This window comes from Chiloscyllium punctatum, chromosome 44 (genome assembly GCF_047496795.1).
Source record: "Chiloscyllium punctatum isolate Juve2018m chromosome 44, sChiPun1.3, whole genome shotgun sequence".
Taxonomy (NCBI): Eukaryota; Metazoa; Chordata; class Chondrichthyes; order Orectolobiformes; family Hemiscylliidae; genus Chiloscyllium; species Chiloscyllium punctatum.
Genome location: NC_092782.1, coordinates 63634963 through 63656533, shown reverse-complemented (window position 1 = coordinate 63656533; position 21571 = coordinate 63634963). Strand labels below are relative to the sequence as shown.

The following is a 21571-nucleotide window of genomic DNA, read 5'->3' as shown; positions in this document are numbered from 1 at the left end:
CCACAGTTGGGCTACCCGGTGATTTATCGCATATTAATGCAACTTTTAACTGAATGCGACAATTATATTTCAGTCTATGAGCCACACCATAGGAAACCAATTATTCCATCTACTGTATATATTACAACTTAAGTACAATACATGAAAAAAAACCAATGGTTTGACTCCCTCCTGAGCTGTTTATATGGAGGCCACCATGCAAGCTAATCATTACTTTCAAAAACACCACAAGGACAAGGAAAATGATTTACAAAAATGATTAATTGTCGTGTAGTTTTCATCAATCTAATAGAGTCCTTCCAGTGTGATGGAGGTAATTTCAGAGCCTGTTAACCTCCTCTACCAAGAACTCCCAAGATAGAGAGAGGACCTTTACTGCTTGGCCTTTGTTCTGCTTGAATGGCCCAGCTTACACACTATATTAGATCTGACTGCGTTTAATAACTTGTATAAGGAACAGATGTTACCAATTAAAACAAAGGTCAACAATACAAAGTAATTAATAACCAATTAACCCTTTCAGGATTCAGGGGTTCTCCAGTGGGGTCCCGGCCAGTGGTTTCTCAAAAACACAAGTGGCTGTTTCAAGTATTTTCTCAATTTATGGTTAAAGCAACTTGATGGTCAGGGACAGAGCCGCAGGGATTTATAATTACACATAAAATACATGAAACACGCTCTGAATTTAATGTGAATCTGTGGACTATTTTAGTTTCACAATCCAAAGTGGGATGGGACAGTTTAAAGATGATTTTAGATTACTGGACTAAAGTGAACAGTATAGACAACAGCACCCCTGACTTGCTCTCAGAAATTACAATCCCCCAGTTTAACACATTTTGCCTTGCACCTTGCAAATCTGTGTGTAATCTCTCTGCTCTACTTTCACAAGATAGAATTTATAAAGAAGGGGAACAGCACTATGAGGCTAACAGCACTTCGATATTAATTTCAAGCAGGGTCACTGTTAGGTCACCCATTAGCAATCTCATACCAGGAAACTTGTGGAAAATCAAAAAGGATTTATTGAACATTTTTAAAGGAAGAGGTGAAAGAAACATTTTAGGAAATGCCATGTAAATTGGAAAACAGGTGATACAGTTCACAGTAACACAAATTCACAGGGAGACCCAACATTTGGGTGAGAGGACTATGCATCTTGCCAGTCAGTCAACACGTACAATCAAGAACTTACAACAAACCAAGACAGGAGTTGAGAAAAACTCCAAGTGGACATCTTTGGGAACCAAGCATGCTACATTCTCCATTGTTCAAATCACCAATTCTCTGATATGAGATAACATCATCTCATTTTTATCCAAATCAAATCACTGCTGACTGATTCCACTGTCCCTCTAAAAGGCCACTGCATAGACTGACCACTCACTCACTGAGCTCATGAGAGCTTCCCTTTTGTCATGGTCTGCCTGATCACATTGTGTTTTTCAAAGCAAATAAAAGATTGCTAATTATGTAAGCAAGCTGTCTGGGTGCCATGATGCCTGGATGTTCCTGCAATCTCGAGTGCGCCTGTAATTATTTATGATCACTATGTGGTCTTTACAGCGACAAAGGGCCCTGCAAATGATTACTGTCTCAGTCAGCACAGCAGCTCGAGCAAATTGGTCCAGAATCAATCCTGACCTACATTAGTCCCAGTGGCTAGCCTCAATCCAGTATTAATATCAGATCCAAGCATTATTTCCATATATCTTCAAAATAATGCTTAAGTATTGCATAATTTAGAACATATTTACATAAAAATCAATGTGTATATTTTAATAAATGCAAATATTTCAGTTGCTCTATTGTCTAAGAACATTGTCACTCAAAATTATTAATTCACAATTACTTTTGAGGGTTGAATTGATACAATTTGCATACTTTAAATTTGAATATGAAAGCAATGTAACTTTTTTAGATTAGATTCTATGCAGTGTGGAAACAGGCCCTTCGGCCCAACCAGTCTACACTGACCCTCCGAAGAGTAACCCACCCAGACTGCTTCCCTCTGACTAATTAACCTAACACTATGGGCAATTTAGCATGGCCAATTCACCTGGCCTGCCCATCTTTGGATTGTGGGAGGAAACTAGAGTACCCGAAGGAAACCCACACAGACACAGGGAGAATGTGCAAACTCCATACAGACAGCGACTCAAGGCCAGAATTGAACCTGGGAGCCTGGTGCTGTGAGGCATCAGTGCTAACCACTAAGCCACCGTGCCACCCCTTATGCCATGTTGTTTGAATGTTGGTTCAGCGGCTATGATGAAAAATTAAATCATTGCTCTTCTGTGTTTGTACATTGTACAAGTACTAACAATGAATGGCTGTAGATGAGGGATTGATCTGCTGAGAATTTTGATATTACAATATTTGCAAAAGAAAACCCAGTCAGTGATTAACGAGGTGCCTCTGTGCTCATGACCATTCAACAGATGCCCTCCATTCTCTGAGAGAAGGACACATTCTGTACACTAAGAGCTCCCACATGGTTTTATTGCTCTTTCACAGGGAGTTCTAGATATGTCACTTATCATGCATTGCCAACCACATCAGTGAAACCCCTGAAAGTGTTATTTTTTTAACAGCCGATATCCCATTGAGTAAGGCTGGAAGGAATAGTTTTGAATTGGCAGACGATTTCGCTGCTCGTTGGATGCTGCCTGAACTGCTGTGCTCTTCCAGCACCACTAATCCAGTATTTGGTTTTCAGCATCTGCAGTCATTGTTTTTACCTTGTTGATTTTGACACAAGATAATACTCTGGTCATTGTATGACCGCTGAATAGAGCCTTTTGTGCTGTGGACAGTGAATTTATTCACTTTGAGCAGGTTTTGCAATTGGTACCTGTGACCCAGAGCTTGAAAACCATCGTTGTCTGCAAGAAAAAGTGAAGATCTCGGCAGCCTGATGAACCAGACCGCACTCACCAACATCTGCAAGCCAACTAAATCCTCATGTTAGTAAAAAAAAACAGAATGGGGGCAGGCTGAACTTTGCAGAAAAGATCAAAAATGAAGCTTTAAAGAGTTTGCAGAGAGTTGAATTGAGAAATGTAGGAAACTTTGTTTCACACGAATTGCAATCAGAGCAATCTGAAAAGATGCTGATGCTCCCATTTTTTAAAAAAATTAGATTCGGCTGACTTTGGAGTTATATGACATGATTTCTATTAGTGTGGAGCCAAAGTCAATTCACATTGACACAAACTGGGCTATGTAATGGTTAGCAGGGGAACACAGAATAGAAATTGTACTCTAACTGACCAGATCACATTAAGAACCAGTACAGTTGTAAAACATCTGTGAAAATTTCTCAAAGTGCTAATGCTTAATCACCAGAACTATAGAATATAAAGTAAAGAGTAATTGTGTCATTCCAGTGAACTGATCATACCTCAGGTGAAGCACTATGTTCAGTTGTGTGCTCTCACATGAGTAAGGGTGTATTAGCCTTGGACAAAATCCAGTGACGAAACTGGGATAGAGATCGAGCTATGACAAGAGAGAAATGATAAACCTTGCACCGTATTTCTTGGAGTTAAGAAAAAAGAAGAATAAAGAAAACTTACAGCCCAGGAACAGGCCCTTTGGCCCTCCAAGCCTGAGCCGATCCAAATCTACTGTCTAAACCTGTCGCCCAATCCCTAACCATCTGTATCCCTCTGCTCCCCACCGACTCATACACCTGTCCAGACACATCTTAAATGAATCTACCGGGCCTGCCTCCACCACCTCTGCTGGCAACGCGTTCCAAATACCCCCCACCCTCTGTGTGAAGTACTTGCCACATGCATCCCCCTTAAACTTTCCACCTCTCACCTTGAAAGCGTGACCTCTCGTTACTGAATCCTTCACCCTGGGAAAAAGCTGGTCTCTATCCATCCTGTCTATACCCTTCATGATTTATAAACCTCAATCAGGTCCCCCCTCAATCTCCGTTATTCTAGTGAAAATAAACCTAACCTACTCAACCACTCTTCATAGCTAGCACCTTCCATACCAGGCAACATCCTCATAAACCTTCTCTGCACCCTCTTCAAAGCGTCCACATCTTTTTGGTAATGTGGCGCCCAGAACTGTACACAGTATTCTAAATGTGGCCGAGCCAATGTCTTGTACAATTTTAACATGACCTGCCAGCTCTTATACTCAATACCCCGTCCAATGAAGGCAAGCATACTATATGCCTTCTTGACCACTCTCTCCACGTGTGCAGCAACCTTCAGGGTACAATGGACCTACACTCCCAGATCTCTCTGCTCATCAATTTTTCCCAAGGCTCTTCAGTTTATTGTATAATTCGCTGGAGAATTAGTCTTGCCTACATGCAGCACCTCACATTTGTCTGGATTGAAATCCATCTGCCACTTCTCCGCCCAACTCTCTAGTCTATCTATATCCTCCTGTATCCTCTGACAGTCCCTTATGCTTTCTGCTACTCCACCAATCTTGGTGCCATCTGCAAACTTGCTGATCATACAACAGTGCCCTCTTCCAGATCATTTATGTGTATTACAAACAACAGTAGCCCCAACACTGATCCCTGTGGAACACCACTGGTCACCTTTCTCCATTTCGAGAAACTCCCTTCAACTACTACTGTCTCCTGTTGCTCAACCAGTTCTTTATCCACCTCACCAGAACACCCTGCACACTATGTGACTTCACCTTCTCCATTAGTCTACAATGGGGATCCTTATCAAACGCCTTACTAAAGTCCATGTATATGACATCAACAGCCCTTCCTTCATCTATCAATTTGGACACTTCCTCGAAGAACTCTATTAAGTTGGTAAGGCACGATCTCCCCCGCACAAAACCATGTTGCCTATCACTGATAAGCCCATTCTTTTCTAAATATAAATAGATCCTATCCCTCAGTACCCTCTCCAGCAACTTTCCCACCACTGACATCAGGCTCACTGGTCTGCAGTTACCTGGAATAGCCCTACTACCCTTCTTGTACAGGGGGACAACATAAGCAACCCTCCAGTCCTCTGGCACCTCACCTGTGTTTAAGGATGCCACAAAGATATCTGTCAGGGCCCCAGCTATTTCCTCTCTCACCTCCCTTAGCAACCTGGGATAGTTCTCATCCAGTCCTGGGGATTTGTCCACCTTAATAACCTCTAGCCTACCCAACACATCTTCCCTACTTATGTCAATGTGATCCAGACTAATCAAACTTCTATCTTTAATCTCAACATTCATCATGTTCCTCTCCTCAGTGAACGCTGATGCAAAGTAATCATTCAGAATCTCACCCATTCTCTCAGGTTCAACACACAGCCTTCCGTCATTATCTTTTAGTGGACCAATCCTTTCTCTCGTTTCCTGCATGCTTCTTATATAAGAATAAAGTGTGTTGGGATTCCCCTTAATTCTGCTTGCTAAAGCTATTTCATGACCCCTTTTAGCCCGCTTGATTCCTCATTTAAGACTAGTCCTACTCTTCCGATATTCCTTCAGGGCCCGTTCTGTTCTTAGCTGCCCAGGCCTTATGTACGCTTCCCTTTTCCTCTTGGCTAGTCGTAAAATTTCTGTCATCCACCGTCACAAATCTTGCCCTTCCTATCCTTTGCCTTCAATAGGACATGTCTATCCTGCACTATCTTTGAAAGCCTCCCACATCTCAAATATGGACTTCCCTTCAAATAGCTTTGTCCAATCCACATTTCCCAGCTCCTGCCTAAGTTTGATATAATTGGCCTTGGCTCTGGATTAGAGTGGTGCTGGAAAAGCACAGCAGTTCAGGTAGCATCTGAGGAGCAGGAAAATCGACGTTTCAGGCAAAAGCCCTTCATCAGGAATACAGGCAGAGAGCCTGAAGGGTGGAGAGATAAATGAGAGGGGGATGGGGGTGGGGAGAAAGTAGCATAGAGTACAATAGGTGAATGGCGTTGGGGATGAAGGGGAGAGGTCAGGGAGGAGAGTGGGGGAAGGGAGCAAAGAGTACAATGGGTGAATGGGGGTAGGATGAAGGTGATAGGTCAGAGAGGAGGGTGGAGTGGATAGGTGGAAAGGAAGATAGGCAGGTAGGACAGGTCATGGGGACAGTGCTGAGCTGGAAGTTTGGAACTGAGGTGAGGTGGGGGAAGGGGAAATGAGGAAACTGGTGAAGTCCACATTGATGCCCTGGGGTTGAAGTGTTCCGAGGCGGAAGATGAGGCGTTCTTCCTCCAGGCGTTGGGTGGTGAGGGAGCGGCAGTGAAGGAGGCCCAGAAGGTGTCAGAGAAGGTCTAGATAAATTTAAGGTTGGGGTGGAATGTCCAGGTAAATTTAAGGTCACCTCCCTCCCCTTCCTGGACCTCTCCATCTCCATTAATGACAACCGACTTGACACCGACATTTTTTACAAACCCACCGACTCCCACAGCTACCTGGATTACACCTCTTCCCACCTTACCTCCTGCAAAAATGCCATCCCGTCCTCCACCTCTGCCGTATCTGCTCCCAGGAGGACCAGTTCTACCACAGAACACACCAGATGGCCTCCTCCTTTAGAGACCACAATTTCCCTTCCCACGTGGTTAAAGATGCCCTCCAATGCATCTCGTCCACATCCCGCACCTCCGCCCTCAGACCCCATCCCTCCAACCGTAACAAGGACAGAACGCCCCTGGTGCTCACCTTCCACCCTACCAAACTTCGCATAAACCACATCATCCACCGACATTTCCGCCACCTCCAAACAGACCCCACCACCAGGGATATATTTCCCTCCCCACCCCTTTCCGCCTTCCGCAAAGACCGTTCCCTCCGTGACTACCTGGTCAGGTCCACACCCCCCTACAATCCACCCTCCCATCCTGGCACCTTCCCCCGCTACTGCAGGAATTGCAAAACCTGCACCCACACCTCCTCCCTCACCTCTATCCAAGGCCCTAAAGGACCCTTCCACATCCATCAAAGTTTTACCTGCACATCCACCAATATAATTTATTGTATCCGTTGCTCCCGATGCGGTCTCCTCTACATTGGGGAGACTGGACGCCTCTTAGCAGAGCGCTTTAGGGAACATCTCCGAGACACCCGCACCAATCAACCACACCGCCCCGTGGCCCAACATTTCAACTCCCCCTCCCACTCTGCCGAGGACATGGAGGTCCTGGGCCTCCTTCACCGCTGCTCCCTCACCACCAGATGCCTGGAGGAAGCACGCCTCATCTTCCGCCTCGGAACACTTCAACCCCAGGGCATCAATGTGGACTTCAACAGTTTCCTCATTTCCCCTTCCCCCACCTCACCCCAGTTCCAAACTTCCAGCTCAGCACTGTCCCCATGACCTGTCCTACCTGCCTATCTTCCTTTCCACCTATCCACTCCACCCACCTCTCTGACCTATCACCTTCATCTCCACCCCCATTCATGTCTTGTACTTTCTGCGACTTTCTCCCCACCCGCACCCCCCTCTCATTTATCTCTCCACCCTTCAGGCACTCTGCCCGTATTCCTGATGAAGGGCTTTTGCCCAAAACATCGATTTTCCTGCTCCTCGGATGCTGCCTGACCTGCTGTGCTTTTCTAGCACCACTCTAATCTAGACTCTGGTTTCCAGCATCTGCAGTCCTTACTTTGACATAATTGGCCCAGTTTAGTACTCTTCCCTTCGGACCACTCTCTTCTTTGTCTATGAGTATTTTAAAACTTACAGAATTGTGGTCACTGTTCCCAAAGAAATCCCCCACTGTAACCTCTATCACCTGTCCTAGCTCGTTCCCCAGTACCAGGTCCAATATGGCCCCTTCACTCATCAGACTATTGACATATTGCTCTAGAAAACTCTCCTGGACACTACTTACAAATTCTACCCCATCCAGGCCTAATATGTTAAGTGTATCCCAGTCAATGTTGGGAAAATTAAAGTCTCCCATCACCACCACCCTATTGCCTCTACATCTTTCCATAATCTGTTTACCTATTTGTCCTTCTACCTCATGCTCACTGTTGGGAGGCCTGTAATACAGCCCCAACAGTGTAACTGCACCCTTCTTATTTCTCAGCTCCACCCATAATGCCTCACTACCCAAGACCTCCACAGTGTGCTCCTTTAGCACAGCCGTGATATCGTCCTTGACCAGCAATGCAACTCCATCCCTCTTTTACTTCCCTCCCTGTCCTGTCTGAAGCGTCTGAGGTTAGGGGATGATCTGATTAAGAATTGATAGGTAGCACATAACCCATAGAAATCCAGAAAAGAACACATCATCTTCAAACGAAGAACAAGAATAAAAAGATTCACATAAAAGACTTTGATGATTGCACTGTCTAGAAGCACATTATTGTAGATTCAATACAGTTGTTCGAAGGAGAGACAGATATTGACAAATTAAACAGTAAGAGATAGGTTGAGACCAAAGTGGAACTATAATTAAAAGTGTTCAATATCTATTATTGGCAATAAAATGGCTTACTTCTTTTCTATATTTCTAAATCATTAAGCCTTATACCCTTACCAGATGTTTAATGTCCCTACGCTCACTTATCTACACACAAAATTAACGTAATAATTGAGCTGATGGAGTAAGCAAGCTATATCCCATCACCAAAATGCTGACTGGTATAGAACATAGAAAATAGAACGTAGAAAAGTACAGCACAGAACAGGCCCTTCGGCCTATGATGTGCCGAGGATTAATCCTAATCTAAAATAAAATAGTCCAACCTGTGTCCTCAATCTACCGCTATCCATGTGCATGTCCAGCAGTTGCTTAAATGTCCCTAATGACTCTGCTTCCACCACCACCACTGGCAACGCATTCCATGCATTCACAACTCTCTGCGTGAAGAGCCTTCCTCCTTATATCTTAAAACTATGACCCCTTGTGCCAGTCAATCCTGCCCTGGGGCTAAGTCTCTGGCTATTGACTCTTTCCGTGCCTCTCATTACCTTGTATATAGAAATTGAGTGCTGAATCTCTGTACAGATGAAGACAAAGCCATGTTAACCATGGGAAATTCTACCAATGACCAAGTACGTACTGAAATTAAAAAAGCTGAAAGAGTTCTCCTTCCGGCTGAGTCAAAAAGCTAGACTGGAACAAGGAGCGATGAGGCAAAAAATGTTTTCTTTCAGGTTTCTTGTGGTGTTCTCAGTACCTCCCAGTAAACACATGGCAGTAATCCACTCTCCTATACCTTGTTCACTTTTACAGTGTTTTCCCTGTTCAGGGACCAGTTGGAATTGGAATGTAATTGCTTTCGGGAATTGTGCAGTTTGATAGTGAAGGCGAGATCACAGAAGGACACTTTGCACTGTCACACCCTTACTTCAGGTGATTGAGCAGGAAAATGGAAGGACAGCACAAATATTGGCACACAACCAGAGACAGAAACTGCAAATTACTGTTAAGTAGTAGAAACGTAACTGGCTTCTAAAAATAAAATCCGCAAATATTAGTTTTGCACAATCACATGGAGTGTTTTTAACTTTGCATAGTCTTCAAAATTGAAAGACTCTGGACACAATTTGGATGTTGTCTCTTAGTCAAAAGGGACAATCCAAGTCGTACACAATATAAAGGGACTGCCCTGCATCGAGTACCTGACTGAGGTAGCCCCTGACATTTTACCTCGTTCAGCTGGATTCCAGAATTTTCTATTTGAATTCCAAATTTCCCACATTTGAGGTTTTACTTACTTTCTCACAAAGGGTGGCTCGGTGGTTAGCACTGCTGCCTCACAGCACCAGGGACCCAGGTTTGATTCCAGCCTCGGGACACTGTCTGCGTGCACATTCTCCCGGGTCTGCATGGGTTTCCTCCCACAGTCCAAAGATGTGCAGGTCAGGTGAATTGGCCGTGCTAAAGTGCTCATAGCGGTCAGAGATATGCGGGTTAGGTGCATTAGTCAGGGGAATGTAGAGTAATAGGGTAAGGGAATGGGTCTGGATGGGATACTTTTTGGAGGATCAGTGTGGACTTGTTGGACCAAATGGCCTGCTTCTACACTGTAGGGATTCTATATGAAAAAAAAGGTGCTTGGAATAAGTGGAAATTCATTGTTCCCTTCATTTTCTCCCATCTTCAGATTGTTTGAACTGGATTCCAGCAAAAAGAACACAACAGTCAGATTCTCAACATCAACCAGTGACGTTTCTGATCTGAGCATCCAGGGTTTGTGAAGGTCTGCTGTGGGTGATTTGCCCTCTGTGTGCCTCTCCATTCCTATTCTCTATGGTAAAGTGCCACTGAGCTCCGGCAGTGACTATATCATGGTCTGGATGGACTCTGTGCTATGACAGTGATGAGTACTTGTGTCTCTGAACCAAATATTATGGGCTCAAGCCCCACTCCAGAGCATTGAGCACAGGTTCGATGTTAACACTCCAATGCAAAACACTATTCATGTTGCAAACTCATTAAGGGTCCTCCAAACTACAACCTTGACCATCTAGAAGGACAAGGGCAGCAGGTACATGGAAACATCAACACCTGCAAATTCCCTCCTGAGCCCTTTCCTCATTAGGCAATCCCCTCAATTTCTTGACTTGGAAATATCACTATTCCTTCACTGCTGCTGGGTCAAAATCCTGGAACTCCCTCCTGAACCACTGTGTGGTTAGCCCTACACCCAGAGACCTGCAGAGGTTTGAGAAGGCAGCTCAGCAGCACCTTCTCCAGGGTAATTAGGGATGGGCAGTAAATGCTACACCAGCTAGCAAAGCCCATACCCTATAAATGAATAAAAATAAACTTCAAAAGTGCTGTCAGTCGGACTGTTTAATCAAAGTCCAGCCTGCATTCAAACTTGAACATAAATGATCTCAGCAACCCTTTCCAATATTTATTCCTCAAAACATCACGAAAATGCTGATGTTCTGGTCATTATTAGATAACCATTGATGGAATCTTGCTGTTTATGAATTGATGCTATGTCTCGGACAGTATCCTGTTGGTTTTATTAAACTGTAGGTCACTCTGAACTTGTGAAGAGCTCAAAGTAAAAGATATGGTTTGATTTCTCCCCTTTCCCAATATCGATACTGACTAGTTATTGGCTGATTGTCTGCAGTGACTCAGACTCTCATTTCCCATCTCCACACTGACATAGAGACAGCTTAGAGAATGGATCGCAGGTATAAGAATGAGTTTAATTTTTAAAAATATCTTCTTCGGTTCATAGACAGTCTGTTTTTTTAAGTCACTGACTCCGAGATTATACATTATGGAAAGTGCCCCTTCAGCCTATTTTGTGTCCAAACTGGTCATCCAGTGTCAATCTATCTAATCCCATTTTTTGCACCTATCCCTTCACCTTGGAGGCTATAGTGTTTGTGTTATTTTAGTTTTTACTAAGGATCCTTTTTGAGTTGTACAAAAACTTGGATACTTCTGGAACACACTTTAGTTCTAAAACAATGGCAATTAAATTTCTCTGCCCTGAGGTTCCATTAATTGTCAGATGTACAAAAAACTTTCAGAAAATGTTCACTGGGGTAACTGATACAAACATAGGTTCCTGAAAGGTTCAAATTATTGTTAAATTATCCCCATTACACTGAACTCTATCTAGGAGGAAACAAAATGGCTGTACTTGGCCTAATTTTATCTGATTCTATGTTTGGCTTCTCAAGGAAAGACAGATTGTTAATGTGTGACATTTCCATATTTCTCATAGGTTAGACAAGATGTTTAATCAAAGTCCTGCCTGCACTCTAACCCGAATATAAATGTTTTCTGTCAGCCAGATGCTATGTTCAACATAATATCTGGCTGACACCAATTGTTACAGTTAACCTGAGAATGTAATATTTTTAGTAAGTGTTGTGATTTACATATGAAAAAAGTGAAACTATCATGGTCATTCTAACAGATGAGAGATTTAACAAAACATTCAAGGCATTCTTCAATGTATAATTTCAGTTACATCACACTGTAAACTTTTGCTATAAATTCTGTGTCTTACAATTGTGTCCTCAGCACCACCTGATGAAGGAGCGTCACTCCGAAAGCTAGTGTGCTTCCAAATAAACCTGTTGGACTATAACCTGGTGTTGTGTGATTTTTAACTCAGTTTGATATGGCTGCAGCTTGGCTTATTAATGGATAATGGTGCACACATTAGCAATGTTGTTTGTTTATACATAACATGAATATAAGAAATAGGTGCAAGAGTAGGTTATTCTTTATGTTGAACAGGTTAATGATCAGGATCCCTGATTGATCAAATTCAGTTTGCAGATTCTTATCACTTTTGGAACTTCTCTCAGATTTTCTTTAGGATCATGAGTTGACCATTTGCCTCTCTGAACCTTTCTGGCTATTTAATAAGATCATGGCCGATCTGTGGACTAAGGCCATTTTCCCGCCTTTACTTCACATCCCTAAGCACCTTGGGTTAAGAAAACTCAAACAACCTTGGAATTAAAAATAAACAACTGATCTGGCATCAACTACCATTTGAAAAAGAGTTTCAAACTTCTGCCATGCTTTGTAGGTACAAATGTTTTCTAAATTCACACCTGAAAAACCTGGTTTTCTGTTTTAATGAGCAGTGGTATGATATTCCCTTATATTTCTCCACTCTTTAAGGCGACAGCTACTCATTTGATGAATATCTTTTCCAAAAGACAAAACCGACTGCTGTGAGCATCTGTCTTTACACACCAGCACCTGTCCTATGTTGCCATTACCACATAAACTTTTTAATGAATTGTAAGATTGGGAAAACCCCAAATGAGTATTAGCAGTCTGTAAATTTATTTGCAAATTGGCATTTATGGTGTCTGTTAAATAGCCTTTGAGTTACAATTTTAATGGGACACTGCACCTGGCTAGAAGCCAGACTGTTTAACAGTCAACAGAAACACCCATTCGCAAAGAACTTTACAGACTTATAATTGTTGCTTTATCATTCCAAAAAGTTTAAAACTTTAATGTAAGAATTTGTTCCACTCCAGTTACTTGTTTCCTGCTCAGAATGAATTGCCACCTTCAGTTAGCTGCCAATTCTCCCACCTTTCATACTTACAGACTGCAAAGCTCACCCAAGCATTGATAATTAATGCAGCTTAGTTTGAAATCATTAGAAGAAAATTTCCAAATTTCCATGATATGATGACCTCGCAATGTCCCAAAATGATTCCGAGTCACTGAATGCTGTTACATTCATCCTCGGCTGCTCTGGGAAGCGAGGAAGGAGGTTGCTAAGCCGCTGGTGAGGATCTTTGCCTCCTCACTCTCCACAGGAGTCGTACCAGAGGATTGGAAGGAGGCGAATGTTGTTCCTCTTTTCAAGGGTAATAGGGAAATCCCTGGCAATTACAGACCAGTCAGTCTTACGTCTGTGATCAGCAAAGTTTTGGAAAGAATTCTGAGGGATAGGATTTATGACTATTTGGCAAAGCATAGTGTGATTACAGGCAGACAGCATGGCTTTGTCATGCCTCACAAATCTTACTGAGTTCTTGGAGGAGGTGTCAAGACAGGTCGATGACGGTCGAACAGTAGATGTGGTGTATATGGATTTCAGCATGGCATTTGATAGGGTTCCCCCTGGTAGGCTCATTCATAAAGTCGGGAAGTATGGGATACAGGAAGTATGGGATACAGGGATATTTGGCTATCTGGATTCAGAATTGGCTGGCTGACAAAAGGCAGAGAGTGGTTGTAGATGGAAAGTACGCCGCCTGGAGGTCAGTGTTGAGTGGGGTCCCACAGAGTTCTGCTCGTGGCCCTCTGCTCTTTGTAGTTTTTATAAATGATTTGGAGGAGGTGGTTGAGGTATGGGTTAGTAAATTTGCAGATGACACAAAGGTTGGAGGTGTCATCAATAGTATAGAGGGCTACTGCAGGCTGCAGCATGACACAGACAGGATGCAGAGCTGGGCTGAGAAATGGCAGATGGAGTTCAACCTGGATAAATGCGAAGTGATGCATTTTGGAAGGTTGAACTCGAATGTTGAATATAGGAATAAAGACTGGATTCTTGGCAGTGTGGAGGAACAGCAGGATCTTGGTGTTCAAGTGCATAGATCCCTCAAAGTTGCCACCCAAGTGGATAGGGTTGTTAAGAAAGCATATGGTGTTTTGGCTTTCATTAACAGGGGGAATCGAGTTTAAGAGTCACGAGGTTTTGCTGCAGCTCTACAAGACCCTGGTGAGACCACACTTGGAATATTGTATCCAGTTCTGGTCACCCTACTATAGGAAAGATACAGAGGCTTTGGAGAGGGCGCAAAGAAGGTTTCCCAGGATGCTGCCTGGACTGGAGGGCTTGCCTTATAAAGAAAGATTGAATAAGCTCGGACTTTTCTCTCTGGAAAGAAGGAGGAAGAAGAGAGGAGACCTGATCGAGGTGTACAAAATAATGAGAGGAATAGATAGAGTCAATAGCCAGGGACTTTTCCCCAGGGCAGGATTGACTAGTGTGAGAAGTCATAGTTTGAAGATATTAGGAGGAAGGTATAAAGGAGATGTCAGAGGTAGGTTCTTTACACAGAGAGTTGTGAATGCATGGAATGTGTTCCCAGCGGTGGTGGTGGAAGCAGAGTCATTAGGGGACATTAAAGCGACTGCTGGACATGCACAGCATTATTATATTTTACATTAGGATTAAATCTCAGCACAACACCGTGGACCAAAGGCCTGTTCTGTGCTGTACTTTTCTATGTTCTATGTTTTATTTCAGATTGTTAGAAATGCAGCCATCAAAAAAATCCCAGACGTTGGAAAGGAGTTAAACAGCCAGAACTGAATTACCTTGTGTTACTTTACGGGATGAATGTTGACAAACACACTTGAATATAGTGAACATAAACCTCTTCGGAATAAGACTGGGGAAATACTAATGGGAAATCAGGAAACAGCAGAGGAATGGAATAAATACTTTATGCCAGCCTTCAGGGTACAAGACAGAATAGCATTGCAAAATTACTAAATAAATATTCAAGGGGTAAAAAGGAGGAGAGGAAATAAACATGAAATAACTGTCACTAGAGCAAATGTGCCAAAGAACTAACGGGGCTTCAGTCAATAAACTCCCTGGACCTGTTGGGATGAATCCTAGGATATTAAAAGTAGCTACAGATAGGATGGATGTACTGTAGTAATCTTCCAGGGATTGTTAGATTCTGGAAAAATCCCAGAGGATAGAAAAACTGCGAATATAAACATCTTTATTTGAAAAGGCAAGGAGAAAAACAAAACACAGGTAACTATAGGCGAGTTAGCACAATGTCTTTTATTTGGAAGATGTCATATTATAAAGGATGTTATGGCAGTGTATTTATAAAAACATACAATGACCAAACAGAGTCAGGATGGCTTGATGAAGGGGAAATCATGCCTGGCAAATTTACCAGAATTTGTTTGAGAAGATAATCATCAGGATCGATAAAGAGGCATTGGTGAATGTAACATATTTGAATATTCAGAAGTCATCTCGTTCAGCTACTTAATAAGACAACAGCCCATGCTGTTGGAGATGTTAGCATGGATGGGTCGAGTTGACTATAAATAGAAGACAGTTAGGAAAATGGGGACATTTTCAGGATGGCAACTTGTAACTGGTGGAGTGCCAGAGGGTTCAGTGATTAGCGAATACTTTGGATGAGGCAAGTGAATGTACTATCATGGGATTTGTGGATGACCCTAAAATAGGTGGAAAGGCAAGTGGTGAAGATTTCAAAAGAGAGTCTGCAGAGGGACAGAAATAGGTTAAATAATTTGGCAAAAGCATGACAGATAGAATATCATGTAGGAAAATGTAAGGTCATGTAGTTTGGCAGGAAGATTAAAAGGAGCAGAATATTATTGAAATGGAGAAAGATTTCAGAAAGATGCAACATCATGGGATTTGGGAGTCCTCATTCATAAATCACAAAAAAGCTACCATCCAAGTTCAACAGGTGGTAAGGAAAGGCAAGTTCAATATTGATCTTTATTACTAAAGGGAGTGGATTATAGAAGGAGGGGGGTTTGCTGAACTAATGAAGGCACTAGTCAAAACACAGCTGGAATACAATAAACAGTTTTGGGTCGCTTATCTAAGGAAAGAGATATTGGCATTGGGGACAGTCCAGAGAAGGTTCACTATGCTGATACCAGGTATGGAGGGACTATCTCATGAGGAGAAACTCAGTAGATTAGGCCTGTACTCACTGGAATTTAGAAGGACAAGATTCTTAGAGGATTTGTCGAAGCAGAGAGATTGTTTCCCATTGTGGGACAGTCTAGGATCAGAGGGCAGCATCTCAGAATAGGGGATCATCCATTTAGACCATAAGGAATAGGAACTGGCCATTCAGTCCCTTGAGACTGCTCTGCCATTCCATAGGACCATTGCTGATCTGACATTCCTCACAGCCAATTTCCTGCATTTTCTCTGTAATCCTTGATTCCTGGACTGATCAAGAATCTATCCATCTCAGCCTTAGATATACAGAAGGACTCTGCTGCCACAGCTCTCTGTGGTAAGGTGTTTCAGAGACTCTCAAACTTTAGAGAAGAAATTCCTCCTCATCGCAGCCTTAAATTGATGCCCATAATTCTGAGACTATGATCTCTAATGCTGGACTATCCCATGATGGGAAATATTCTCTCAATATTTACCTTGTCAAGTCCCTTAAGAATCCTCTAAGTTTCAATGAGATCACCTCTCATTCTTTTAAACTCCAGAGTAGAGTCCCAAACAGTTTAGCCTTTGCTCATAAGACAATCCATCCATCCCAGGGATTATCATAGTGACTCCTACGGTGAACATTTAAGATCAAGATGTGGATTTCTTCTCTCATGGGTAGAGAATCAGTGGAATTCACTTCCACAGCGGGCCTTTGGGGCTGAGTCACTAAGTATATTCAAGGCTGAGATGGACACATTTTTAAACAGCAGGAAATCAAGGATTATGGGGAAAAGGCTGAAAAGTGGAGCTGAGGATGATCAGATCAGTAATGATCTCAATGAAAGGTGGGGCAGACTCAATGGACTGAGTGGTCTCTTGCTGTTCTGACATTGTACGATCTTATGGTCTTTGTCCAGTGTCTTTGTATCTATCTGAACTGGTTGCTAGACCTTCAGTTTGATGCTTCACTGACAAGCTTTCACAACAAACAACGCTACCTGTCCACAGTATCTCCTGCGGGAACTGGGCAATTAACATAGCTGACTTCTATCATCAGAGAGGACAACTGAGCCAGTCAGACAACTGCAGTTTTACACATTACATGTAAAGCACAGTTAACCTTTACCCATTTATGAAATTACAGAAGAGTACGTTTATATGCTTACTCCACAGAACTAAAGACGAAGTCTGAAAAGTTCCTTTGTCAGCTTCTTGGGTAATGTCTTAAAATTGTTTGGCTTTCACCACTCCTCTCAGTTTCGTGGCTTTGGTTTGTGCTCATTCGAAATTATACCTGTATCAACCGGTGCTGAAGTGATTGTGAGATCAGGTGTTGGACTAATCAAGACTATCCATATCGAAAAAACGAAAGTGAACAAAGTTTATAAACTGTAAAACAGGGGAGACAGTGTCATGGATGGTAATAGTCATTGGACTAGGAATCCAGAGATCCAAGGTAGTGGGGACATTGGTTCAAATTTAAATTCAAATAATCAATCTGGAATAAAGTGTTAGGCTCACTAACAGTGACCATAAAGCAACTATGGTGAAAACAAACATATTTTTAGGAAAAGAAATCTGTCACTCTTATCTGGTCTGGCCTACATGTGACTCCAGCCCCCACTGCAATGCAATTGACTCTTAACTGCCCTCTGAAACTGCAACTGCTCTACTCAGGACCAGAAGAAACTACAGACAACTGAGCCCAGTCCATCACAGAAAACAGCCTTCCAACCATTGACTTCGTCAACACTTCTCAGTGTCTCAGGAAGGAGCCAACATCAAAGACCCCTCCCACCCCGGTTATAATCTCTTTCAACCTCTTCCATCAGGCAGAAGATACAAACGCTTAAACACATACCAACAGATTCACGAACAGTTTTTTTTCTCTATTGTTACTACACTTCTGAAAGGACCTCTCAAATTTTAAATTTACTGTTGATCTCACTCTTTACACCTTCTCTGCAGCTGTAACTTAATATTCCTCGCTGTAATACACTTTGTATGGTATGATCTGGCTGTACTGCCACAAAACAAAACTTATCACCGTATCTAGGTCCATGTGACAATTATAAATCAAATCAAATCAAATCAAATGGTCTAGCAAGCCATTCAGTTTAAAGACAATTAGCGATGGGCACATTCCATGAATTAATAAAATAGTTGGATGCAATTCAAGACAGTATCCCCAATCATAGATTACTTCCATTAGAACATTTCTGCTGAAAATCACAATAATCACTTAAAACTGCTGAATCCAACAAAGTAGCATCAAGCTGCACAATATTTACTTCTTATTCTTTCAAATATGCTCCTTGAGCTGTCCAGGAACAAAGATAATAACCTGATAGAGCTTTAGTTTCTCTCAATAAAGACTCAGAGTGAAAATGGGAATATTGGTTATTCTCTCTATCTAATATACCATTTTGTAAAGTCCTCAAAAAGTTTAATTTCCTCCTACTGCTTTATAAGAATTACCCTTAGTGGCAATCATTAAGTGATAATTGGCAGATATCCCCTTGTTTCTCCCACGAAAGTATGTTACCACATAGCAACCTGAAAACAGCAGGTTTATTTGGGATTTTGTTTATAGAATAACAAGTGTAAATTTTGTTGGGATGTTTTTACTCACCTCCATTTGGTATAACTTCAGAGATTTCACAGTTTTCATGAGATTCCAAAATTATAAGGAGCTTTTACAGACACAGGAGTAAAACTTTAACTCCGGCAAACTTCAGCAGCAGGATCGAGTCAACTTTTATGGATCACTCTTCAGATTTTAAAAAGAAATAACTTACAAAATAAAGCTGCATTAAATTACACATAATAATTGTGTTCTTTTAATTAAGCAGCAGAAAGAATGATTTGCTTTTCTGGTTAATGTGTTTGAAAGACTTCAGTCCTAAATCACCCTAGAGCAGTAAGACACATCAAAGCAAATCAACTCTCCTTCAGAAAGGGTAAGTAGAATAGTCCAATTGTACAGAGTTTTCCATCTGTTATCTATAAAACGTGGTTGCTTTAAAGTTTTCACACACATTATCCAACCAAATAGATCTATCACAATTAGATAGCGATCAGAGAATATATCGTCCTACTCTATTTAATTGATATCCTATTTGACAACTTTGAGTGCTCCTGCATACTGGGACATCCAGCTTTTTTGATTCCCCTTAGTTCCTCCATTCCCTGCCCTGAAGGTGGGAACATACATTGGGTATCTTTCTGCAACTTACCTGCACCATGCTTCCTATGATGCCCTGGCACATCGGTGCCAGTGGGCAATACAACCAAAGCCAACCATCACAATATTCAAAATTCCACACACTCCAGCCTTCCAACAGGAGCCGCCCGATGATTTATTCCTGTTGGGAGCCTGCTCCCTGGGATGTTCAACCCTGACCCAGCTCAGCTAAGTTCACCTTTCAGACCCAGGATCAACCCTGGGATCTTGCTAACCCACAGTCTCTGCCCAACACTCACATAGCTAATGGTGTATTTATCTGACCAGCAAAAGAAAGATGTGGATCCGCTGAAAGTTTAGTTTTGCCAGTCATAAATCTCCTTTCACCGAAGGACATCCTGGAATGATAGGATTTCAGCAAACTGCAGTCAAATAGTTCACATTTCTTTTCTCTGTATTAACATGACACCCACATGTAACAGGTACTTACTGTTATTCTGTAAAACTTAAAAGATTTCTTTTAAACAGGAAGAAATATATTTTCAATGATTAAACACAAAGTACAGGATGATGGATGTTTGCACAAAAATATTACTTTTTTTAAATAGAACAAGTGTTTACAAACACCTCTGTGCCATTCACTGTGCTGTAACCATATTCGACAATAATCAGATTGTATTCTGACAAATGGTATAATTAAGTCCCTTTCCGCTTGCAGATACACGACATAATCTGGTCTAGCCTGTTCTAGTCGGTGTTAATCGAGGCTGAGTCTAAACTAACCGGCAGAGCGATGGAAGACAGCGGATTACTGTAGTTACCTCTCCGGCGTGTAGCACAGGCTCAGGAACACGGCTGAAGAGGCGCTGTTTGACCGGGGGTGGCTTCAGCAGTCCCAGTGTCAGCTACAACTGCACATTGTCCAGGGGATAGATCAATGAAGGAGCAGGATAGCGGGAGCTGCCGCCAACCGGGACAGGAGCAAAACACACACACACACAAATCCCAGAGAGAGAGAGAGAGATTACTGCAGTCTAACTCCGGGAGATTGCAATCTGTTCGCTCGCAGTCTCGGCAAGAATGAATGAACACTCCCCTCCCTCTGGGCTGTCTCACTGCAGCCTCCTCACCCTCTACCGCATGGAGTTCACTCACTCTCTCACTAACACTCACGCAGTCTCATTCTCACTCACTCACTTTCTCACTCATTTATGCTTCCCCCTGTCTTTTTAGGAGGTACAGCTTTCTAATCGTGCAGAGTCTCAGGCAGTGTCACGTCCATAACTACAGAGCAGCAGTCACTGCCTGAGCAGTGGGAGAGGGTCCTGCTAATGGGGGTGGTCTGTTCTGATTGGAATCATAACCCCCCATCCCAGTGCACATCCCAAATTGAGCTGAAACTCAGAGCCAAGCCATTGGCGCGAGTTGAGTGTGAAAGGGAGGTCTGAATGTGAGCTGGTGAGTCTGAGAGTGGAGGGGGGGTGTGAGTGTATGAGAGGGATGTCTGAGCGTGGGGAGGCATCTGAATGTGAGCAGGCCACTCTGAGTGTTAGCAGGGGTGTCTGGGCGTGAGTGTGAGCAAGGGGCTCTGGAAATCATGGTCACATGGGTTCCGTTATAGAGCCACGCAAATTGAGTGCCACCTGATATCCTATAGAGCGGTCTCTCTTGGTTATTGCCCCCAAAGTCAGGGCAGGCCGTCTGAGCGCAATTAATCTTCTCCCATCCTCCTCAGTCCCGGACAGTTTATCACGGATCAGAAAAGTTGTATTCAAAAGATTCTCTTGTCAGGTAATCAGCAACTGATTTGGAGAACGCAGTTTTCAGATCTGAGATTGAGGCTGAGACTAACTGGGGACAGTGCCCTGATGGAAGAGAATGGGCTGGGGTCTTTCTGTGCAGATTCAGTGAGCAACAGGCACAGGCTTGCTCACCTGCAAGGCCCTCGGGCCCCATTCAATGTACCTCGCTGCAGCAATCATTTATGAACAAGTGTTAAAGATTATGTTTTTAACCAAACATTTGCGTGTGGGCAAAGTGCCCTTTCAGGTCACAATTTGATTTGATTTAATAAAATCATATCTTGAAAAAATGAAAGCATGATCATGGACCATGCACCTAAGAGAGACTCCTTCTATCAATTTCTCACTCTCTCTGACATCGAAAGATAAAGGGTCAAGCCCTTTACAGGAGGCAGTGGCCTAATGGAATTATCACTAGACTCTTAACCTAGAGACCTAGGTACTGCTGTGGGGACCTGGGTTTGAATCCCACCACATGAGATGGTGGAATTTGAATTCAATAAAAGCCTGGAAT

At 42.7% G+C, this 21571-nt stretch overlaps 1 protein-coding gene across 6 annotated transcripts in view; it reads right to left on the bottom strand.

The window, feature by feature from the left end:
- The window catches only part of sema3d (sema domain, immunoglobulin domain (Ig), short basic domain, secreted, (semaphorin) 3D), a 361202-nt gene extending 340406 nt beyond the window's left edge, over positions 1 to 20796 (bottom strand). For 2 of the 6 annotated variants that reach the window (XM_072563088.1, XM_072563095.1), the window contains exon 1: positions 20077 to 20796. The gene's annotated coding sequence lies outside the window, so the exon portion shown is untranslated. The other 4 variants (XM_072563087.1, XM_072563089.1, XM_072563093.1 and 1 more) reach the window with 4 other exon arrangements.
- Positions 20797 to 21571: the final 775 nt, after the last annotated feature.